The sequence below is a fragment of the Dasypus novemcinctus genome, chromosome 22 (assembly GCF_030445035.2).
Source record: "Dasypus novemcinctus isolate mDasNov1 chromosome 22, mDasNov1.1.hap2, whole genome shotgun sequence".
In the NCBI taxonomy this organism is placed as follows: Eukaryota; Metazoa; Chordata; class Mammalia; order Cingulata; family Dasypodidae; genus Dasypus; species Dasypus novemcinctus.
The window spans coordinates 36,232,846-36,257,270 of NC_080694.1; the positions used below are offsets into that span (position 1 = coordinate 36,232,846).

The following is a 24,425-nucleotide window of genomic DNA, read 5'->3' on the forward strand; positions in this document are numbered from 1 at the left end:
ATGGAGGGGTTCTGCCCTCCTCAGTAGGAGGTCCCAGGTGGTCCTTCCGTTTCCACTGTCCATCTGCAATCCAACCAGCAGGAGGGGGAAGAGTAAGGAAGCCTAAATTCACTCCTCTTAGGGCATGACCGGACGTTGCACACTTATTGATTGCTTCCACGCACATTCCATTAGCCAAAAGTTAGTTTCATAAATACACTTTGACACAATGAAGGCTGGGAAATATCATCTCTATGGGCACCTTGACATCCATTTAAATTCAGGAGGAATTCAAATCAAAAGAATAAGGGGCGAATAGCTATTCGTAGAAGATTAGCAGGCTCGACTGCTAATAGCTCAAAGGATGTCCCGCTCAACCTACTTGAAATCACTGGTGATTGCCTCCCTCCCAAGTCTGGCCCTCTTTCAGACTTAGTGAATGGCACCACTGTTCCACTCTACTATGCTCCTCAGAAGTCTGGGCACAATATGCTCTCGTTCTTTCCCTCATCTCTAGATCCGATTTGTCACTAAGCCCCTTCTCTCCATCTACCCTGCCACCATTCTAGCACGGACATCCATTCTCTCTCTCTCCTAGACAGCTTTAGTAGCCTCCCTGCTGGGCTTCTTGCCCCTTCCCATCTGGGCTCCTTGCCTTCACCTTTGCCCCCTCCCAGTCATTGTTTTTCCTGCAGCCTGAGTGGTCTCTCTCCAATGCCAACAGGATGGTTCCAGTTCCCCCATTAAAACCTTCCATTGGCATACAGTGCTCTTAACCCAAACCCTGATGGTCTAAGCTCACTCTGCTATGCAGCCCCATCCTTCTCCGTGCCTTTCCTCTCTCTGCACTTGGGTCACACTGAACTTCTTCCTGCTCTTTGATTGTGATCTGTTTCTTCCAGCACTGTCCTCTGTGGCTGGGATCGGCCCCTCCCTTCTCCATCCCACGTTCACTGGTTAATTTCTAGCTTCCTTCAGTTCAGTGTGCAAAGACCGCCTCCTAAGGAAAGCCCCATGACCTCCCTGATTGAGTCAATGTCCTATTCTAAGCTCTCACAGCCACGAGGCCATTCACTGTGGTATTTACCACTGTGGGAATCGTACACTTTTGTGTGGGTTCTTTGATGTCTGTCTTTCCCATACAACTTTTACCCATATGAGAACGAGGGTTGCATCTCTTTTTTGCTTACCATTACATCTCCCTGCACATAGCACACTGCCTAGCAGATAGGAAGTTCTCAAAAATGCTGCCTAAATGAAAGTGAGTCTTAATTACTTAACTATCAGAATTATAGCATTTTAATACAGAAATGCAGTGTTTTCTAACAAGTACATGCACACAAGTCTTTTTTTTAAAAAAAGATTTATTTATTTATTTCTCTTCCCTTCCCCCCTGACCCAGGTTGTCTGTTCTCTGTGTCTATTTGCTGCGTCTTCTTTGTCTGCTTCTGTTGTCAGCGGCACGGAAATCTGTGTTCCTTTTTGTTGTGTCAGTTCTCCGTGTGTGTGGCGCCATTCCTGGGCAGGCTGCACTTTCTTTCGCACTGGGTGGCTTTCCTTATGGGGCTCACTCCTTGCACACAGGGCTCCCCTACTCGGGGACACCCCTGCATGGCAGGGCACTCCTTGTGTGCATCAGCACTTGCGCATGGCTCCACACGGGTCAAGGAGGCCCGGGGTTTGAACCACGGACCTCCCATGTGGTAGACAGACGCCCTAACCACTGGGTCAGGTCCGCCGCCAGCACACAAGTCTTTATTGAGCTTCTTCTACGTGCTCAGAGTCATGCTACAGCACTAAGGTCTGAGAAGGGAACAGACACCATTCCATCCCCTACAAGCATCCAATAGCAATTCATGGAGTGCACAGCATGAGCCAGACCCTGTGCTGATGCAGAGAGGAAAAAACAAATGCTCGTAGACCAGGACAGTCCAAAAGACAACTCGTGATGTAAAACCTAGGTAAATGTTAACCCAGATTCTAGTAAAGTTCAACATAGACTAGAAGAATGGAGGAAGTCTTTGGGAATAAACTCAACCCTGAACTAGACCTTGAAGGGCAGGGAAATGAGGGTTACATGCAAAAGAGTGGAGGGAGCTCCAGGCAGGGAAGCCAGCCCAGCCGACACAGGAGGGGAAGAATAGCCTTGGCAGGATGGGAGGGACCGCCTGCCCTGCCTGCTAGGGCAGAGTGGGAGCTTGGTTAAGAGCCAGGTTATAAAGTTCCTCCAAGTGCATTTATTCATTATCCAGAAGACAATGGGAAAGTGCCAGCAGTTTTGGGGGGAAGTGGCTTGGGAGAGTTTCAGAAAGATTGGTCTGGAATGGTGCCTGAGTTTCCTAAGGCTGCCATAACAAAGTACCGCAAACTGGGTGGGTGAAAGCAACAGAAATTTAATCTCTCACAGTTCTGGAGGCTAAAGGTCTGAAGTCAAGGTGTCTGCAGGGCCATACTCCCTTGGAAGGCTCTTCCTGGTTCCTGATGGTTGTCAGCAATCCTTGGCATTTCTTGACTTGGAGGCGCGTCATTCCAATTTCTGCCTCCGTTTTCACATGGTATTCTGTTCTCTGTGTCTTTGTGTCTGGCACTGCATCCAAATGCCCCACTTTTTATAAGGACACCAGTCATCTTGGATTAGGGCTCACCCTAAACCAGTAAGACCACATCTGCAAAGAGGCTGTTTTGAAATAGGGTCACATTCAAAGTTACAGTGGTTTACAATGTCAACATATCTTTTTGGCAGACACAATTCAACCTGCAAGTGATGTGCAAAATGGACTGGAGGGTGTCCCCTGGGGAAGTCATAGCTAAGAACTGCCACCCTAGGAAGGCGGTGTTGGGGCCAGGCTGGCCTCATCCAGAGTGCTGAGAATCCAGTGGGAAGGGAAACCAAAGACTCTGTACTAGGAAGCCATGCCATTGGCTGGGAGGAGGGGAGTGCTATCTACCCCCATGGATGGGGGTGAAAGGAGGGATTATGTTGCAATTGTCCAACTCCCAAATGCTGGACCTACAGCAGTCGAGATGGCCCAGGGCCTGGGGTTTTCTGGGCATGCAGTAAACGGACAGGGAAATGTCTACCATCCCTCTTCGCAGTGAAGAGAGTAAATTTCAAAATCCTGGGTTAGTTCAAGGCATTGCATACCCAACAAAAACATTCGTCTTCTAATCCTGGGATTCATCTGCATCCTATTGAGATTTCATGGACAATAATTCTTGAAAAAGAAACCAGGCTGGTTCCTAATGGACTGGAGTGCTTTTGCAGAAATTGAAGAAACCGTAATTGACCTCATCGAGGAAGTTTCAAAGGCCTGCTAATCCTCCAACTCAAACACAGAAAAGGATTAAGAGGAGAGAAATATCCAGTATAAATAATTGAGACGTCATTCTGTTATAAATGAAAAGAATGTTTTCCTGGTCATATTGGAGTGACATTGACCTAGCATCAAGATCTTCTTAGTTTTTTAATTCTAAAAGAAATCATTAAACTCCATTAACCCAACTGTGCCATTGAATATGTTTGGTTTTTATAAGCCCGTTTGTATATTTTCATTTGTAGGAGAAGGCACTTCTGAATGTAAAATCAAGAAGTGAGAACTCCTCTGCTGATATGCCTGAACAGTTCATAATTCCCCACAGGGCTTTGCTTTTAAAGACAGCCAGGCCTTAGGGGTTATTTCAGAGAGATTCATCCAGTGGCTATATTTTGAGTTCTTTATGTATCAAATATGAGAGAGAGGTGGCAAAAATAATTTTCTAATAACAAAATAGGCAATAGGTTAAGAGTTCTGCTAAGTTGTTGATAGGAGAATTGAATTTTTTAAAAGAAAAAATAACTGTAGAAAATTTGGCAAAGAACATGAACAGGCAATTTATAGAGATAAAATCCAAGTATCCTCTAGAATAAAAAGAGAAAAGGATGGCCAACTTCTCTGGTAGCAAGAGAAATGCAAATTAAAATAACAAGGTACCACTTTCCACAGAACGAATGGCAAAAGTTGAACAGTGATAACGTACCGTGCTGTTGATGCTGTGGGAAAATAATATAATCTCATATATTATCAGCTAGAGTGTCTTTTCTTTATTGACAGCATGTGTTAAAATTTTAAATGCCCACACCCCTTAACCCAGCAATGCAACCTTTGGAAATCCACCATTGCAGAAATAAAAGCCCTAGTATATAAGAACATATATACAAAGATCTTTACAGTAACCATGTCTGTCAAAATAAAAAATGGAAACATTCTAAATATCCATCAAAAAGAACGTACCCATATGTTGAAATAGTATGCAGTTATTAAAGAGAATAGGCTAGGTTTCTGTATGTTCCCCCATAGCAATTTCCATGACACATTGCTAAGCAAAACAAAAAAACAAAACAAAACAAAAGAGTAAAATGTATAGCATACTCTTGTTATATACATTTTTATTTTTGTAACTGACATACCAAAAAATGCATCCATGCTAAGTGAATCATTCGATGAGATTTAACAGATGTATATATCCATTGACTACCACCCTAATTCAGGTATAGAGCATTTCCATTATCCTAAAAAGTTCCTTTGTGCTCCTTTGCAGTTAATCTCCCTACCAGTCCTGGGCAACCTCACAGTACTTCTGTCCTTATAGAATAATTTTGCTTGTTTTAGCATCAAATATAAAAAGAATCATGCAGTGTATAATCTTTCATATCTGGCTTCTTTTGCTTAGCATAATGTTTTTGAAAAGTGATCCATATTGTTTCTGTATTCAGAAGTTTGCTCCTTTTTATTTCTGTGTTTTATTCTACTGTATCAATATACCACAATCACCAGGTGGTGGATGTTTGGGTTGTTTCCAGTGTTTGTCCATCATAGAAAGCTTTTATGAACATCCGTGTACAAGTCCTTGTGCAAATATATATTTTCATTTTGGGGAAGTAAATGACTAGGACTGGAATTCCCAAATCATAAAGTAAGTATCTTTAACTTTATTAGAAACTGCCAAACAGTCCCCTCCACCCCCAGTGATGTATGATAGTTCCTTTTGCTTCATATCCTTGACAACACTTGCAATTGTCAGTCTTTCCTTTTAATCATTTTATTAGGTGTGTCATGGTATCTCACTGTGGCTTTAATTAGCATTTCCTGAAGACTAACGATGCTAAGCATCTGTTCATGTGCTTATTGGCCAGTTGTATGTCTTTGTATATCTTCTTTTGCAAACTGCCGAAGTCTTTTGACTATATTTTTATTTGGGTTGTCTTCTTCTTATTGAATTGTAAGAGTTCTTTATATGCTGGATGCAAATCCTTTGTCAGGTATATGAATCGCAAAATATTTTCTTATAGTCAGTTGTTTGAGTCTCCATTTTCTTAATGGTGTTTATCAAAGAGCAGAAGTTTTTAACTTTGATGATAAAGCCCAATTTTCAATTGTTTCTTCTATAGCAGTGTTTTCTTTTGTGTCCTAAGGAATGTTTGTCTACACCAAGGTTGTAAAGAGTTCCTCCTCTCTTTTCTCTTAGAAGCTGTATAGGTTGAAGTTTTATATTAGGTCTATGATCCCTTTCAAGTAAAATTTTATGTATGGTGTGAATGAGGGTGGAGGTTCATTTTTTTCCATGCAATATCCAGTTTTTCCAGCACCATTTCTTAAAAGAACTATCCTTTCTCTGTTGGACTGCATGTATTGTATGACCTTGTTTTAAAAAAAAATACTATATCGATATATGAACATAGAGAAAAATATTGAAAAATGCATACCGAAATTTTAACACTAATTATCTTTAAGAAAGTGGAATTGAAGAGAAATTGAGGGGAATCAGTATCTTTTCCTTATAATTTTATTTTGCATCTGCTCAACTTTTGAATTTCAAAAGAAAAGAAAGGTATATTATTTTTGCATTATCTTTGCAGATTTCCTCTAAGTTTGAAATTATTTCAAAAGAAAATTTTTTATTAAAATATTATCATCTTTCAAATACAAGGTATTATCACCTCAAATACAATTAATACAAGATTGGAAAGGATTTCTACAAATGAAAGCAAGATCATTATTTTAGTCTTATAAGCTGCTCTAGCAAATACCACGAAATGGCTTGGTTTAAACAATGGGAATTTATTTGCTCATGGTTTTGAGGTTGGGAAAATGTCCATATAAAGGCATCATCGAGGCAATGTTTTCTTCCTCTGTCACATGGCAAGGCACATGGCAGTGTCTGCTGGTCTCTCCCTTTTCTTCGGGGTTTTGTTGACTTGGGCTTCTTGCCTCCATGGCTTTCACTCACTCTGTATTCGTTCTGTTTATAAAGGACTCTAGTAATGGGATTAAGACCCATCCTGAATGAAGTGAGTAGCACCTGTTTAACAGAAGTAGCCTTATCAGAAGGTCCTACTTACCATGAATGGACACCCACAGGAATGGATTAACTTTAAGAACATGTTTCTCTGGGGTACATAAAATTTCAAACCACTACAATTCTTTCAGTACTTCAAAACTGAGGTGCTCAGATTCTGGACTAAAGGATAACATTGGCTTGAAGAGGAGATGGTAGAAATTAAAGATATTCTGGAGGAAGGAACAGTGGACCTGGTGACATTGACTGTGGAGGAAGAAGTGGAGGAGGAAAGAAAATAGGATTCCAAGTTTTGAGCCTAGAAAAAATGATGGTACCAAAAGAAAATTAATTAGTTGAATTTGAGGGAGGACACCAAGTATCTGAGTGAGAATGTCCAATCAGCAGCTAATGATAAACTAATCACTCGATCTAGAATAACCAAGTGTCTCCAAGTAAAAGTCTCAAAACACATTTGTTATTCTCGCAAACCTTCTCTGCGCATCCACCATGGGCCAGGCACTGTGCTTCTGTGTCAGGCACACCATACCAGGCACAAGAGATATGGAGATGGATGCAGTATGACCTGCCCTCATGCCACACTGAGGAGAGCAGAGAGATTGGTACAGGGTTGGTGTGATCACTAGCTAAGAAATGGATACAAGTGATTTGGAGAGATCAGATAATTGCATTTAAATGGTGCTTGTCAAGTATTTAAACATACTTGGAAACTGTTCCCTTAATCGTTTTCAGCTCAGTTGGGGACTGAATCACATCCCACACAAAAGGCATGTTCAGGTCCCAGGTCTCCTATGGGTGCAAACCCATTTGTGAGCAGGACATTTGAAGATGTTATTAGTTAATACACGCCCACACTGAATGGGGGAGGACCTTCACCCAGTATGGCTGAAATCCACGTAAGCAGAGGAAATTGGGCACAGAGAAGAAGCCATGGGGAGCAGACAGAAGCTGGTAGTCAGTGGTACCAGGGAAAGAAAGGAGATACCTCCTTGTGCTTTGTCATGTGGTGGAGAAGCCAAGGAGCCCCGAAGATCGCTGGCCAGCCAGAAAATACCCACCCCAGAAGCAAGCAAGACTTCTAGCCTCTGGAACTGTGAGCTAATAAGCTGTCAAGTCAACCCACTGTATGGCATTTGATCTAGTAGCTAGAAAGCAAATACAAGCACTCTTCCTAAATCTTATTTATAATATTAATTTATTTCACAAACCATTTCTTGGCATATAATGCAAACAGGTCCAGAGAGACTTAGAAAGTATAAATGGAGTCTAAATTAAAGTAAGCTTCCTGCATTGATTTTTATTTCCACTTTCACAGATAAGGCAACAGAGAGTCATCAGGTATGTATAAGTGTGTCGGTGAATACAGAAAAACTGAAGAATTAACTAGAACTGATTTTTTAAAAATGGAAATGTCCCCATTTGTGGGGAAATAAGATTAGGGTCTTCAAAACAAAATAATCAATGAAAAAAAGTCTTGACATTTATTGAGGCTTTACTGTATAACAGGCACAATAGTAAAAATAGGTTTCATATGCTATCTCACTTAATCATCACTTAACCCCTAAGGGTTTTATTATAATACTCACTTTACAGTTGAGGGAACCAAGGCTCAGAGAGCTTAAATTACTTTCCCAAGGTTACCCAATTAATAAATGGAAGGGGAGACTGGAATCCATATCTGTCATACTTCAAAGCCCATGATGTTAATCAAATATGAAATAATAATAATAAAAGTTATCACTTATTCAATACATTCTATGTGTTAAGAGCTATGCTAAGAATCTTTTAATATACAGCTTTTCACAAAGTTCTCTGATACAAACTTACATGAGGTTCTTGATTAGATCTGAGCGATCCAGAGTAAGAGAGTAGATAAGTACATAAGAACAGGAAAACATGGGTACATAAGTCATTGATTTGATTAGGTGATGGGATTAGGGGTCATTTTTGCCTTGGTTCTTAATAAAGTATTTTTCCATAAGGCAACACTTTGTTCCAGGAAAGAGTAGGAATTTGTTTAATACCCATTCCACAAACTATTCATAATCATGGACAAAAGCCCCTAACTCTCTGAGACTCAGTTTCCTCATCTTAAAAAGGGGACAATGGCGAAAACACTTCCACCATCTCCCTCGCAGAGGTCCTGTGAAAATCAGATGAGATGCTATCTTCAAAAATATTCACATTTTTTTAGAGATATATGTTAGTGTTTTTTAAAAGTTACATGTTTGTTAATCATTTGGATCTAAGAACAAAGTTGACTTAACCACACTGCAATTATTGAAACAAGTTTGATCAGTTAGATGCCCTAAACACTATATAAAAGAGTAGACATTAATAATTAAAACAGCCTAGTCCTGGCATATGAAAATACAGATGGAGCAACAGAAAGACGAAAAATAGACCTCTCGTATATGGGAATTTGGTGTATGATAAAAAGTAGCATTTCAAATCACTGAGAGGAAGAGAGATTAGTTAATGAGCAGTGTCAGGGGAACTGGGCAGACAAATAGAAAAATAAGTTAGATATCTACTTTATCTTCTTTTCTAAATTACTCTAACATACTTGCCAGATGTTTCAAAGATTTAAACATAAAAATAATTAAGCCATAAAGTCCTAGAAGATAATTCAGAAGAACTTTTTAAAGAAATGGATGCCTTTCATAAGACACAAAAATACAGAAACCATAAAAGAAAATATTTGTAAATTTAGCTATATAAAAATGTTAAGTTCCTGTAAGAAAAAAATAAGTATCACAAAGGCAAATGACAAAGTAGGAGAGAATATGGCAACATATATGAAAATCAGAGAGTGAAGTACCTTAATAAGGACTTAATTAATTAAGCAATTACTATTTAGTGAGCAGTTATTATTTGCCAGACACTATTCTAAGCATTGAGGATTCAAAACAATGAAAAATCCCCTCCTCATGAAGCACATATTCTGTTGTGGACCTTGCATATTAACAGAAAAGCCTGATAGAAAATGAACAAAGAATGTACATAAATAATTCCCATATTTACGATAATGCAATGACTTTTTTTCAAGATTTTTATTTATTTATTTCTCTTCCCTTCCCTGCCCACCCCCCACCCCCACCCCAGTTGTCTGCTCTTTGTGTCCATTCACTATGTGTTCTTCTGTGTCTGCTTATATTCTTGTTAGGAGCACTAGGAATCTGTGTCTCTTTTTGTTGTGTCATCTTGCTGAATCAGCTCTCTGTGTGTGCAGCACCATTCATGGGCAGGCTGCACTTTTTTTGTGCTGGGCGGCTCTCCTTATGGGGCGCACTCCTTATATGTGGGGCTCCCCTATGTGGGGGACACCCCTGCATGGCACAGCACTCCTTGCGCGTATTAGCACTGCACGTGGGCCAGCTCATCCCATGCGTCAGGAGGCCCTGGGTTTGAACCTTGGTCCTTTCATGTGGTAGGCAGATGCTCTATCCATTGAGCCAAATCCACTTCCCACAATGACTTTTTAACAAAATGAAAAAGTGTTCAGTCCCCTTCATAATAAATGAAATACAAAGTAAATTTCCCTTAATACCTAGTTCATCCATCAGATCTTCCAGAATCAAAAGGCGTGATAATATACTATGTTGGCAAAAGTATAGAGAAACAGACCTTCTGTTGCATTTTCGGTGGGATTGTAAATAGGTTTAACTGATTATAAGAATTTAATGTTCCAATTATAAGAATTTATGCTGCAGATATATTTGCACCATGTGCATTAGCATATATATAAGCATGTTCACAGCAGCATAGATGTCCCTCACTAGGAGAGTCGTTAAACAAATGTAGAACATACATGAAACAGAAACAAGCTGCTAAAATGAATGCGGTTGCTGAAAAGATGAGGCGGATCTATATGTACAAAAACTTTTCCGAAATATATTACATGAACAAAAGCAAGATTCTGAGCAGTCCCATGCAAGAGTGCCCTGATAAATGTTTAATAATGAAAAAAAAAGATAAAAATGCATACAAGTATACAGGTTAATTATAAATTTTACTAATATCAAGGCTATGTAATGCACAATTTACAAATAATAAAATGCACAATCCTCTGTATTATAAATATCTGCATGTGAATTACTATTTCTCATTAAAACCCATTGTCAGTTTTATAATTCTATCGCCAACATTACTGTTGCAAAATCAGGTCGTGAATAAAGCTCAGTCACTAATCAATCAGCAAAGAAGTCTCTCATATCCTTGGCGAATGAGTGTAGTTCAAATGTAAATGTTGGTTGATATTTCCTTGACAGTGATGAGTGAGACAAAAGTGGGAATGCCAGAACTTCCCTTATTCATCAATGACGCAAGCAACTTCTTTGCTAAATCAGATAATCATTTCTCAACACTTGGCAGAGTATTTCCTCCAATATTTTTGTACTCTTCTTGATAAAGTGGAATCAGACACAGCACGTTGAAGTTCAATCTGCATTATTAACATTTTCTCCGCCACTTTCTTAAATCTAGACAAGGCAAACGATGGCCCTCCAGCCAAATCCAGCCTGTCAACTGTTCTTAGAAATACAATTTGGAACCCAGCCACACTCATTGATTTGTGTAACATCTATGGTGCCTTTCTTGCTACCACACCAGAGTTGAGTAGTTGCCATAGAGACTATACAGCCCGCAAAGCCTGAAATATTTGCTCTCTGGCTCTTTCCAGAAAGAGTTTGCCAACCCCTGGTCTAGACAGTCACCAAAAACAATAAATCGAGCTCTGATCTGTAGCCTTTCTACATTTCCAGGGTGTGGACATGACAGTTCCCGCCATGACCCATTTCAAGCCAGAAACCCGTCCTCCTGGAATGCAGAACGGGAAAGAGATGTGAATAATATTTCCTCTGTACAGATAGCAATAGACGTAAATAACCTCAGAAGCTTAGGTCCTAGTAAAATGTAGTAAAAGTATTAGGATGGCATGAGTTTTGAGGATTTGTTTTTAATATAATTCATTCAATCATAAGTTCATATAATTTATTTTGTCATAATGGCCATGTTTCACAAACTGCTCACAAAATCACTGAATATTGAACAAATGGGCTCCTGCGAGCTGATCTGACCACCTCCAGCTCTCCCTGGGGTGGAGAAGGCTATCAATTGTGTAAAAGAGCATGAGAGAGGGCATGGTTGAAGCTTCTATGGACAGGAATATCATTGGAAGACACACAAGAAATTGAGAACAATGATTGCTTCTACGGTGGGCAATTGAGAGACTAGGAGTTGGGAGAGGATGTAGGCATCTTTTAACTGCGCATTCTTTTGTATAAAGTTTGAAATTTTTATCATACACCTGTATTACCCGTAGAAACCCTTTTGGGGGGGCAATGGATGTGGTTCAAGTGATTGAGTTCCCACCTACCACATGGGAGGTCCCAGGTTCAGTGCCCGGTGCCTCCTCAAGAAAAAGAGCAAGACAGAAAGCTGACGCAATGGACCAGTACTGCGAGCTGATGTGACAAGATGATGCAACAAGAGATTTGAGGAAAACATAATGAGAAACATAATAAAGCAGGGAGTGGCGGTGGGTCAAGCGATTAGGCACTTCTTTCACAGATCAGAGGTCCCAGGTTCAGTCCAGTGCCTCCTAAAAAAAGAGAAGAAGACCAGCACACAACAAACAGACACCACAAACACACACAACAAGAGAGTGGGAAGAAATTAAAAAAATAAATTTTTAAAGAAAAAAAAAAAAGAAGCCTACTTTTTAAAAGTAGACTGTTGTACCCTTTTTTTTTTTTTCTGAGCCTCCTTTCCACCCTGGAGTGTCTGAACAAGGCTGGTAGAATGGTCTGCCATGGCCACCCTTCAGCCTGGGCTGGGTTCCGAAGGCCCATCTCCTGGGGTCACAGCTCTTGAGAGCAAGCACAGTCAGCAGGCCCCTCCTCCCCAGCTGCTGGCTCGGGGTGACCAGCCCTGGCGCCTGAGACTCACTTTGGTGAGACACAATCCTTCCGGATAGAAGCACTGCCCTAAAAGGAGCTACGAGAGGTACGGCCCCATCTGCTTTGCCTCGTCTTGACTTCTCCTTCTTTCTCAGTCCATCTTTGTTCACCTTTCCTGGAAAAATTAAGGAAGCCATTGCCTTTAAGACTTTAGCTGGCATTTTGAAGGGCATCCCGCCTGCCAACGACTTCCCACAGGCCAAACCTTCTCAGCTGTATTTCCTTGGTGCTCGGATGCCATGGGGCTGCATCTGGGTCCACTGGCTCAGCTAATGAAGCTGCTCCACCCACTGTCCTCTCTCTCCATCATGACCAGGCTGGCTGCCCTTAGCGGCTGCTGCCACAGAACCAACTAGAAGCTTTAGCTTCAGAAGAGGAAATGCCCCCTTGTTTAATAAGGTCTCTGGGTGTTATGGGGTCCCCGTTGGACTTTCTGCTGCTTTGTCAACCCCAACATGTATGTCAGATTTTTTACTATCTTGACTGTCCCCTGCCTTTCTTGGACTGGTATTTGTTCTGTTCTGCTCTCCAGTTTTCTGAAGGGCTACATAGTCTGAACCCCTTCCTCGGGCCCTTTCCAAATGGATCTTCTGCATCCAGATGCTCTGCTGTGATCTTGCTAGTCTCATTCTTTGCCAGCCCCCTGCCCTGTCCTCCATCTTTCTCAGTTTGAGCTCTTCACCTCATTTCCTTCACCAGTTATGTCCACATTCCCATGAAGGGCTCTAAACTACTGACTCACTTCAAGGTTCCTAAAATCAAGTATATGTAAGATTTTCTCATTAATGATGGGGCAACAACAAGCTGCGTCTTCCCTCTTCTTTCCACCTCATGAGGGCTCCTTTCCCAGCCCCAACTTCTGGGTAATGGTGTGTCTTAGATAAGGCTCCCCTGAAACAGACACTGAGTCAGAGATTAGTATGAAAGTGACTTGTAAGGATGTGTTCCCCAGAAATATTGGTATGAGCATGAGAAAGGAGGACAGGAAGGGTGTGCCAAATAGCGTTCCAGTTTTCCATTGCTGCATGACAAACCATCCCAACCCATGGCATAAATCAACAACCATTTTCATTATGGCTATAGATTCTGTGAATCAGGAATTTGGACAAGACAGACTTCTGTTTCATCATGGCAGAGATCTCAGCTGGGAAGACTCAAAGGCTGGGGTGATTCAGCTCCTGGGGTTGGAATCATCTGGAAGTTTCTTTACTCACATGACTGGGACTGTTGACCAGTGAGCCTAGATGTGACCTTCTTGCAGCATGCCAACTGCATTCCAAGAGTGAGTATCTGGAAAGTGAAGATTCCAAGAGATCAAGGCAGAAGATGCAAGGCTTTTTCTGACCTAGCTTCAGATAATGGCAGTAAAGTTCTACTGAGTCTACTGGATTCTACTGGCTACAGCCAAGTCACTCAGGATGGCCCAGAATCAGGGGAAGGAAATGAGGCTCCAGACCTTGAAAGTGCTGTGGCAAGACTACATTGCAGAAAAGCAAATGAGATGGGAGATATTGCTGTGGCATCTTTGGAAAATACACTCTCCCACATAAAGTCCCATGGAGGATATAGTGGTTTGGAGCTACATTCTCTAGAAAAACATGTTCTTAAACTTAATCCATTTCTGTGGGTGACAATCCATTGTAAGTAGGACCTTTGACGAGGCTACTTCAGTTAAGGGATGACCCAACCCAATCGGGATAGCTCTTAATCCTATTACTGGAGTCCTTTGCAAGCAGAATGAAATACAGGCAGATAGAGAAAAGTCACAAGAAGCAAGAACCTGAAAGACAAGGGAACTTAGAGAAGAAGAGAGAGGCCAAGAGAGGCCACCATGTGCCTTGCCATGTGATGGAGGAGTCTATGACTAAGGATCACCGGCAGCCAGTCCCAGAAAGAAAGCATTGCCTCCATGATGCCTTAATTTGGACTTTTCCTAGCCTCAAAAGTATGAGCCAATAAATTCCCATTGTTTAAGCCAGCCCGTTGCATGGCATTTGTTTGAGCAGCCAAGGAAACTAAAACAGAGGGTTACTTTGGCTCGATCCCACATGGGGAGTTGGGGAAAGAGCATAGGTCAGGGACAAAGGCACTGGACCATTTATAGCCCCATACCCATCAGTCATTGGTCAAGGGAGGTGTAAAATTCCAGGCATTCCTGGCACATCATGAATGCAGGCAAAGCAGGTTCTGGCAGCCTGGGACAGAGACACAGATGCTGACCACAGGAAACAGGCATGTGTAAAACTGGGCAGGGATCTCAGGCAATATGGACTAAGAGCACGGCATGGTCTACTACAGGGAAATTAGGGAAGTTCAAACAACAGAAGGTTTCCACATCATCTCTCAACATTCATTCATTCTACTGAGCAGGTACCAAGACAAAAAGATGAGATAAAATCCTTTCATCTTTGCTGAACCCTCAAGCAGCTGACAGTCTTGCAGGGACAAGACCATGAAAAGTCATCATTGCCATCAACTGTGATATGAGCCCTCTGTATGTACAGCCCACCTAAGGGGATGGCGTGGTGTAGTGGTTATACCCTGGTACTTTAGAGTCAAACAAATCCTGGTCCAGTGATGACTAGTGTACAATCTTGTTTGTCAAACAGGGATAATAATTCCACAGGTTGGGTGTAAAGACAAAATGAAGTAATACATGAGAACCATTTAGCACAATGCCTCTGGCCCACTGTCAATGTTACAAATGTTAGTCATGGTTTTTGTTATTTTGGTGATGACATCGAAAAAAAAAAAAAAAGGAACTATCAACCTACCTAGGGGTGGAGAGAGGAACTTCAGGGAAAACTCAATACTTGAGCTGGAGTGTGGCAGCAAAGGTAAGACTTTGCTCCTCAGGTTCTTTACGTGCTTTCTTCATGTGCTCACCTGGGACCCTGGGCATAGCTAGAGCAAAGCCACCCAATCTGACAGGGGGCTGCTATTCCACATGCATGGCCTTCAAACTCAACTGGGCATTCACTGCATCCCAGCACCCCTCCTGTGTTTCCTAGTCAGTACCTTTTCTTAAACCTCTTCCTGGCTCTCGACCTTTGAATGAATGTTTCACCTACATGCTCCTGAATCCTAAGCCTATACCTTTAAAAGAGCTCTGCTGAGCATCTTAAAGTTCACTAAATACATCATATGCTCGCTCTTGCTCTCTTTCTTCTTTAACTGTGAACTTTTGTACATGCTCATTACTCAGTGGACTCCTATCTCACCCCCCACTCCACCCACCTACACACACATTTTGTATAGCTACTTCCTACTCACCTTCATGCCTCAGGTCTCATCTTGAAGGACCTCTTCTTACTGTGCTCCCAAAGCACCCTATAATTGTCCTATCATAGCACTGAGTGCCCATATTATAATTATCTTTTTCCTTGGCCACCTCCCCCTGCTCCCTGGACTAAGAAGCTCCCTGTAGATGAGACTGCCTCTGTCTCCTCATCATTGTAGCCAGCTCCTTTGCCTGGCATGTAATCAACCCTTGACAAATATTTGCTTACTTAACGAATGAGCTAAACTGCTTCTATGACTACATTTATTATTATTTGTTCTTTTCCGTACAACACCCAAGAAGTTAATGAATTCATCAATTAATGAATTTCACCCAAGCCCCTGCCTAAGAAGGAGGCTACAGAGAAGATACTCCAAGCCAGTGGCAGGAAGTTAAAAGATCTCTCTAAACTTGAGATTCTAAAGGCAGTGCCTGGAGACATGTTGGTTGTCACAACTTAGGGTGCTCCTTGCATCTTGTGGGTGGGGGCCAGGGATGTTGGTAGACATCCAACCATTCACAACACAGCCCCCACAACAAAGAGCCATCAGGCTCAAAATGTTAATAGTGCCAAGGCTAAGAAACCCTGCTCTGGATGCACTGGTAAGTGACCAACTGACACCCAGTGAAGAGACGCTTGCTTGGAAAAATTCATCTCAAGGGAAGGGAAAATTAAAATGGTAAATCCATTCAACTTCAACATGTTGACCAGAAAATGAAGTCAAAGGAGGAGTTTAAGTCATTCATCAAAATGCCCCATTGTCAGCTCTTTTTTGCCTCTACAGCTATGTTCAGTGCAACGCTGACAATTCTGAGTTCAAATGTACATGTAGCAACACCAAATAAATGACTTAAGGAAAATTATTCCACTGAACCAGGCTAAGTAGCACAGTCATCTTTTTAGTTTGTTTCATTTCTCCTTGGGCATGTCAAGAGCTCTTACCTTCCCAGATGTGACCAGGCTAGACAATTCTTCCTAGTTCTGTTTCTCTCTGGAGGAAATGCACTGTGTGTGGTCAAGGTGGGGGAGGAAGATGGGTCCGTGACAAAACCCTGAGGGGACTCCAGAAACTTCCATCTGGACTCTCCCTTCACAAGGTAGCAGTCTTGGCTGAAGAGAGATTGTTGATGAACTTTAACCATTGTTTTGGACACTTATAATACATTTCTTTTGGGGCATCTTGGCTCAGAGCTTATTTTGACTTTAGTTTGATGATAAATATGTAGAACTTACGTACATGTTTCTTTGTTGTTTTATGTTGTTGTTTTTAGGAGGTACTGGGGATTGATCCCAGGACCTCATACATGGGAAGCAGGTGCTCAACCCTTGAGCTACATTTTCTCCCCAGTACATGCTTTTAATAATAAAAATAATTTGTACAATCAGGTGTCAGTTGTACAGATGATCATATGTTGAATATTGGAAATGCCTCCCCTGATCTCACTAACCCATGCCCACCTCTGAAATCCTGAGAACTTGTGTTTCTACCACCTAATGTTATTGTTCACTTATACTGCTTTGTATTGCTGATCACTTTTTCATATGTAGTGTATTGACCCAATTCCATTATAAATTCCTAAAGGACAGTGACAGGATCTTTTCCATCTCACAGATTTTTCTAGTGCAGGATTTTACACAGAGCAGGAGCTTTGAAAGTATCAATTTGACAATGGACTCCTTGGAAGATGGAGAGAAGGGTGCCCGAATTAAACAGCTGGGTCATGATGAGCCTCTGGAATGGAAAGGATGGTTAAACTTAATTCTAAGTCATTTAGGCTGATCAACGGCATGAGAAATAATGTTAAGGTTTATCAACAGCGCTCCAGATTTAATTTAAAAGCCAACCCATCAATCCAGTTATTTTAACACAATCTGGTGGTGTTGGAGTATTTTTCACTCTAAACGATGAAGAAATGTTCTTTTTCCCATATACAACGCAGGACCAAACAAATGACTACAGCTGGTCAGATACGCAATACTGTCTCCACCGAGACTCAGCCCTGTCTTGAAGCTGTACCATGTCCTGCAGGCCACAATCAGTCATCTTCCCACAGTCAGAGGCAGTTTGTCAGGACCTGTTATTTTGCAATCGTGCAATGGCCTTTGGAATTGCCTCTTTTTATTCCATGCAGGTTGCTATTAAGCAAGGAAAGCTGATTGTAAATGCGGTGTCCAGGGACCTAGGCTAAGTTTATCTTCATGAAAGTCCTATCACATTAACGACGTGAATAATTGCTGCATGTTGACACACCATAGCAAGGAATGCTTCTAGCCTGACATCATTGAGTGGGCGAACATGAGGTGAGACAGAACGCAGCCTTGCATTAACAACCTTTGTGTCTGCCGTTGTGCCGGCGCCTTTCTTTGAACTTGCTAGGGTCTTTTCCAGATGGTCTGCTTATCTCCAGTTTGAACCCCTTCACGTAGGACAGCCTTTCTTCACCATTGTGGTGCCTCAAGCCATTTGAGAAGGAGCCAGGCTCCCTAAAGAATAAATCAGTGCTTTTTCTAAATAAGTAAATATAATTGTTAGTTTGTCCCACAATTAATGACAAATGGCAAAGGCAGATGAAAGAGGGATAGAGTACACCAGTGTTCACAGCAGCATTACTCAGAATAGCCAAAAGGTGGAAGCAGCCTGAGTTCCACGGACAGATGACTGGATAAACAAAATGTGGTCTATGTACACAATGGAATAAATAGTATTCAGCCACAAAAAGGAATTATGGGACAACGTAGATGAACCTTGAGGACATCATGCTGAGGGAAATCAGCCAGACACAAAAGGACAGATATTGTCAGATTTCACTTATATGAAATAATTACAATGTACAAATTCACAGAGTCAGAAATTATACTATACAGTTTACCAGGGGCTGGGTGGGGGCGGGCAATGGGGAGTTATTGCTTAACAGGTACAGAGCTTCTGTTTAGGATGATGAAAAACTTTGGGTAATAGATGGTGGTAATGGAAGTACAATATTGTAAACGCAATTAACACCACTGAACTGTATTCTTCAAAGAGGTTAAAATGGGAAATTTTATGTAATCTATATGTTAGCACAATAATTTTTTAAGTGATAGAAAGGAAGAATAAAGACATGTTCTAAGAAAAATCCTGTTGGAAACTTTAGGTGGACAATTACACTTATTCTTTCGTTTATTTTTATGAGGAAGACAGATTGAAGGCATTTTATGATAAATGATAATGTGAACCATACAAATATTAAAAGAAGGTAAATAAAAGAACAAGAGACAAGCCATGAAAAAGGAACAAAAATTCTATTGGAAAGCTTAAGTAAAAGGAGCACAAATCTTAGTTTCCATGATGCCAAACAAAAGGACACCTGGGAGCTAAGCTACGCTGGCAGGCCCCAAGCTTGGCTGTGCCTCCAACTCACAGAGGGAGGGAGCATTTTAAAAATACCTGAACCTATTGCATCAGAACCTCAGGGCAGTTAGGCCCAGACATCTGTTTAATAAACGGAAACATAAGAAATAGTCAAGCACGACAGCCTCTTTCCTAGCCCTCAAAGGAATCTATCACACGTCACTCATGGACCTTGAATGAAACGCCCTGTATTCTAGAAGAGTGAAAGGAAAACTTCAGAGATGTTTACTGTGGGGCTGGTTCTCACATCGGCCCTCAATAAAGGCTGAGAGCTCAAGGCTCCGTCATAGCCTGAGAAGAACTTTGTACTCTGGAACTCGCCTCTTGCTCACCTCCTTCACCCCGGCGAGGGGTGAGCACAGAGAGATGCAGAGAGAGTCTCCACCTGCGGGTGTGGGGAGGATTAAATGAAATCATGCCTTAATGGGCTGAGCAGCGCCAAGCACACAAGAGGTGCCCAATTAATGTTAGCAAGTGTGGGAAGCTGGTTTGGCTCACCTGACAGAGTTTCCGCCTACCATATAGGAGGTCCAGGGTTCGATACCCAGGGCCTCCTGGCCCACGTGGCGAGCTGGCCCACGTGGAGTGCTGCCACATGCAAGGAGTGTCGCCCTGCACAAGGGTGCCCCCAGTGCAAGGAGTGGCCTCCACGCGATGGAGTGCAGTCCTGCGCAGGAGAACAGACCGCCCAGGAGTGGTGCCACCTACACGGAGAGCTGACACAGCAAGAAGACGCAACAAAAAAGAGACACAGAGAAGAGACAACATGAGACACAGCAAACTAGGGAGCTGGGGTGGTGCAAGAGAATGATCACCTCTCTCCCACTCCAGAAGGTCCCAGGATGGGTTCCACCTAATGAGAATACAAGCAGACACAGAAGAATACACAGAGAGCAGACAACGGTGGGGGGGGAGGGGAGGGGAGGAAAGGGGGGAGATATAAGAAAAAATTAAATAAAAATAAATAAACAGGGAAACGGACTTGGCCCAGTGGTTAGGGCGTCCGTCTACCACATGGGAGGTCCGCGGTTCAAACCCCAGGCCTCCTTGACCCGTGTGGAGCTGGCCCATGCGCAGTGCTGATGCACGCAAGGAGTGCCGTGCGACACAGGCATGTCCCCCACATAGGGGAGCCCCACGCGCAAGGAGTGCGCCCCGTAAGGAGAGCCGCCCAGCGCAAAAGAAAGCGCAGCCTGCCCAGGAACGGCGCCGCCCACACTTCCCGTGCCGCACGACAACAGAAGCGGACAAAGAAACAAGACGCAGCAAATAGACACAGAGAACAGACAACCGGGGGAGGGGGGGGATTAAATAAATAAATAAATCTTTTTAATAAATAAATAAACAAACAAACAAATAAATGAATGAATGAATGAATAGGGAAAACTTTGTATGTAGGGGGACGTATACGGGACCTCTCTATACTTCCCGGGCAATTTTTCTGTAAAATTAAAAGGGCTCTAAATATAACGTTCATTATTCCAAGACAAATTAGGATCAAATCAAAGATTATGTATTGAGTTAAAAAAAAAAAAAGAGGCCAAACTACATCTTATCTCACCACGGAATCTGTGCCCAATAGTATTTTACACAGCCAACATTACACTTTTCAAAAAGCACCTTTAAACAGGGTTGAATGATAAGCACATGCGTGAGTTTTGTTCTCACCTTGGCTTGGAAGAATTTGGGAAATGGATTTGTCGGCCATCTACACCTAGGGTGACCAGTAAAGAGTTCAGATACTCCCTCAGATGAGGACGCATCAGATAATCCCATCAGCCTTCCCTTCTGTTCCAGGGGAGCTATCTGAGTGACAAATTCAGGGATATCCTTTTTAACTGTTTTGGCCCCTTCCAAGGAGAGTCATCTCAGAAGCAATTTCCTTGAACGTTTCATATTCAAGGGAGGGTAGAGGCGTTGGAAGTGAAATGTGATGTAGAGGTTGTCAACTTGAATCCAGATGGTAAAGCTCTTTCGGCTTACTCTGGAGATGTCAGATCTCGTGGGTGGTTTGGTGCTGAGCCACCAGAGCAGCCTGCAGCTTCTGGTCCTTCAGGAAGTACGAGCCAAACAGCCTCCCAGAGGGCAAGAGTTTGCTTCTGGTAATACACCTGTGAGGAGTGGGTGCCCGGCCACTCTTTGAATTCCACTCACAAGTACCAGTGGATAAAAGAGAAGACCCACGACTAACATTCTCTAGACATCCTCCTGGATGGAGAACGATGACATTTTTAAGACCTCATTAATATGCCATCTGAAAGCGTTTGAAACTGCGGGACTCTCTTGGCAGCTGCTGGACACCAAACTTGAGCGCCCTTGGAAGAAGCCAGGGTGTCTCAGACTGCTGGTGCAGCTGTTGATGCCAGAGCCAGCCTGCCCCTCACCCCGCTCCCAGCTCAGAAGAAACAGGAGCTCCAGAAAGAAAGGGGAAAAGGGAAAACGTGGAGCGATGGAGTTAGGGAAGGGAGTTTGAATAGACTCCACATGGGCCAAGGAAGAGAGAGAAAGGTTAAAATTGAGTGCAGCGTTGGTTTTAGAAATAAGTTAAAGAATAATTGAGCAGCACAGCTCTAATGCCATCTTGGGGTTTGAGATAAGAGCCACAGTTCCTTTTAATCTCTATTTACATATATGTATGTTTAATTGTAATAACTGTGATGGCAATAATATCCTCAGCAGGTCCTGTATCATGACTGGAAAGATGATCAGTGAGCTCTCTCCTCTAAGTGCAGAAAATTTCTCCAATGCCAGTGTGATCTGAGTACCAGGTTAGAGGGACCCAAGGAACATACCTCCTATAAGAAAACTAGATACAAATTCAATGGTGCAAGTGGTTCATCAGTGCTTACAGAAATTATGGAACACTTGGATGTCAACCACAAGGAATATTTCACAGCATTTAAGAGAGGAAGGAATGAGTGCTAAGAACCAGCATGGAACAAGTCATGTCAAAATTTTGGTTAAGGCTTCGATTTCAGTAAAGCTTATTTTTCACGTAATTATTTTTTATTACATTCTTTTCACTATATAAAAGTAATGCCTGCTCTTTTTTTTTCCACGCTGAAAAAAAATCAAATAGAACCTCATTCCTACCATACCAACCATAATCCCAACCTTCGGAGATGAGCACTACTAACTCTTTGATATATATGGGTCCACATTTTTCTCAGCATATAGACAGTTTTTACAAAAACTGGATTTGCACATACAGTATGTAATCTGGTTCTTGGTGATTCCTGTAACTAGAAAGTAAATTAATTTTTAAGTGATTTCAGTTTAACCTTGATGTTCACATATGCATGCCCCAATATTTTTTTTTGAAACTTACGCGTTTCACCAGGGAAACTTAATATTATCATTTAGGTGGTGCCACACTTTGAGATTATTTTATGAGATTATGTTTTGTAAACTAAGCTCTCCCTCTGGGCACCACATACGCAATTTTTTTCCCTTCAAAAAGCTTGGTTCAGGGCTTGTTAGAAGTCACAAGATGGCAGTTAGAAAGCTGCCTCCTGGCTGGAGGGGCCGGATGCCGGGGGAAGAGAGGGGGTCCCCTACCCATGGCCTCTGGGCTCCAGAGGCTCCTAGTCGTGCTTGAGGGTGAACCTTCCCAGGTGCTACTGGCCCAGCCAGGCCTGGGCCGGCCAGTCTGTGGGGGTTGGCCAGGTGGTGGCCTGCCTTCTTGATCAGCTTCACGTCCTCCTCTAGAAAATGGATCTCCAGGGAGTCACAGAGATGGGGGTCCACGTTGGCAGGTCCCAGGGCACACAGATCCCTGGTGCAGGCTCTTCTCCAGCACAGGGCAGCTCCCACGGCGCCCAGGGTTTTACCCCACTCATCTCTGAAAGGCTTCTGCAAGGTCTGGGAGAAGGCGCGGCCACAGCGCTGGTTTTGCGTCTTCAAGAGAGGCCCAATACCCTGGTGCTTCTTCTTCCCCAACTCCCAGAAGTGGTCCCCGCCCTTCAGGGCCATGGCGACGTGGTCTAAACAGTAGCCCAGAGAGAGGCAGGTGCAGGAGGCCTGCAGCAGCAGGTTGCCCAGGCGGTTAGCAGAGGCTTCCACGTCGGCGGGATAATTCTGACAGATCTGAGAGCTCCTGGTGGGTCAGCTATGAGGAGCTAGCCACAAAAGAACGGTGTTGGCTGGACTGGGAAGCAGGGGATGGCCAAGAAGTCGGTTCCAGAGGTTGCAACTGGAGAAGCCATTGGAAGGTGGTAGTCACTGAAGTGGAGGGGGGAATAGTCCCAGGATCTCTTCCGTTCAAACACTGTCGAAGCAAGGGACAGACCCGCGGGACCACCAGGCACACTGCCTTTTTTTGTTTTTTTAGTTTAAAAAAATTTAATCCTCTTTAAATTTCTGTTGTTTTGGTGAATGGGTTTCTAATATATATATATTCAAAAGCACAGATCTAATACATAAAGAAGCATATATTAGCACCCTTTCATTGTACTGAATTCAGCTGAGGGGCCTTTGGTTAGCTTATTTGTTAGGATTAGAGCTTTGCCACTCTGCTAAGTCATTAGGCGGGACTCAGGTTGAGTCCCCACCCCTTGCTGGATCTGATATAAAGGGATACTCACTCAGGAAGACACATGGAAGAGAGGACTCTCGTTTTGATCCTGCCATGTGACAGAAAGGGGAAACCCCAAAGCTAAAGCCCCACGGAGAGATGAACCATTTTGCCTGATAGTTCACACTGACCTTGGGAAGAGAGCGAAAACTGATACAGAGAGCCCTGAGAGACAAGACCTGTGCCACCTGCCACGGAAATCAGGTAGAAGGAGAATCTCAAGAGGAAGAGGAAGCCCAGAGGGGAAGGCAGGAATCTGCCAGGGACAGCCGCCATCTTGCTTCAACACGTGGCAACTGACTTTGGTGAGAAAGCAACCTCAGGTTGGACTTTTTATGGACTTGTAGGTGTAAGCTTTTTCCCCCAACTAAATAACCTTTATAAAAGCCAACAGATTTCTGGAACTTGCATCAGCAGCCCTTTGGTGGAACAATACAGGTAGTGATTGAGTATTGCTGGTCTCATATTCAAGAAATAGAAGGCATTAATCATTAAATAATCTCACAGCTATTCATATAGTTAATAAAAATGATCATACTATTAAGTAATCATTAAGCCCATGCTAACTCCCAAGTACTATAGTAAACACTTTAAATATGTCCACTCCTAAGAACAGCCCTGTGAGGAAGGTAGTAATAGCCCCAGTTTCAAGTGGAAAAAATGAGGACCAAATAAATTCTATCCTCAAGGTCATGCAGCAAGTAATTTTAACACAGTACATGTTCAAACTTGTCCAAACCAAAGTCCATGTATGACCTATTTAGCTGTCTATTGTCCAACTAATCAGACTATCATTATAGAAAAATATGCAGATAAATCAATCAACACATTTTAAATTGTTTTGTAGTCTGACTATGTATATGGTAGAGCCATCAGTGAAGCAGTAAGTTTGGATTTCACACCCC

General features: G+C 42.5%; 1 pseudogene; it reads right to left on the reverse strand.

Moving 5' to 3' along the window:
• Window positions 1-19,231: 19,231 nt before the first annotated feature.
• LOC139437346 (ferritin light chain pseudogene) lies at window positions 19,232-23,796 on the reverse strand (annotated as a pseudogene).
• Window positions 23,797-24,425: the final 629 nt, after the last annotated feature.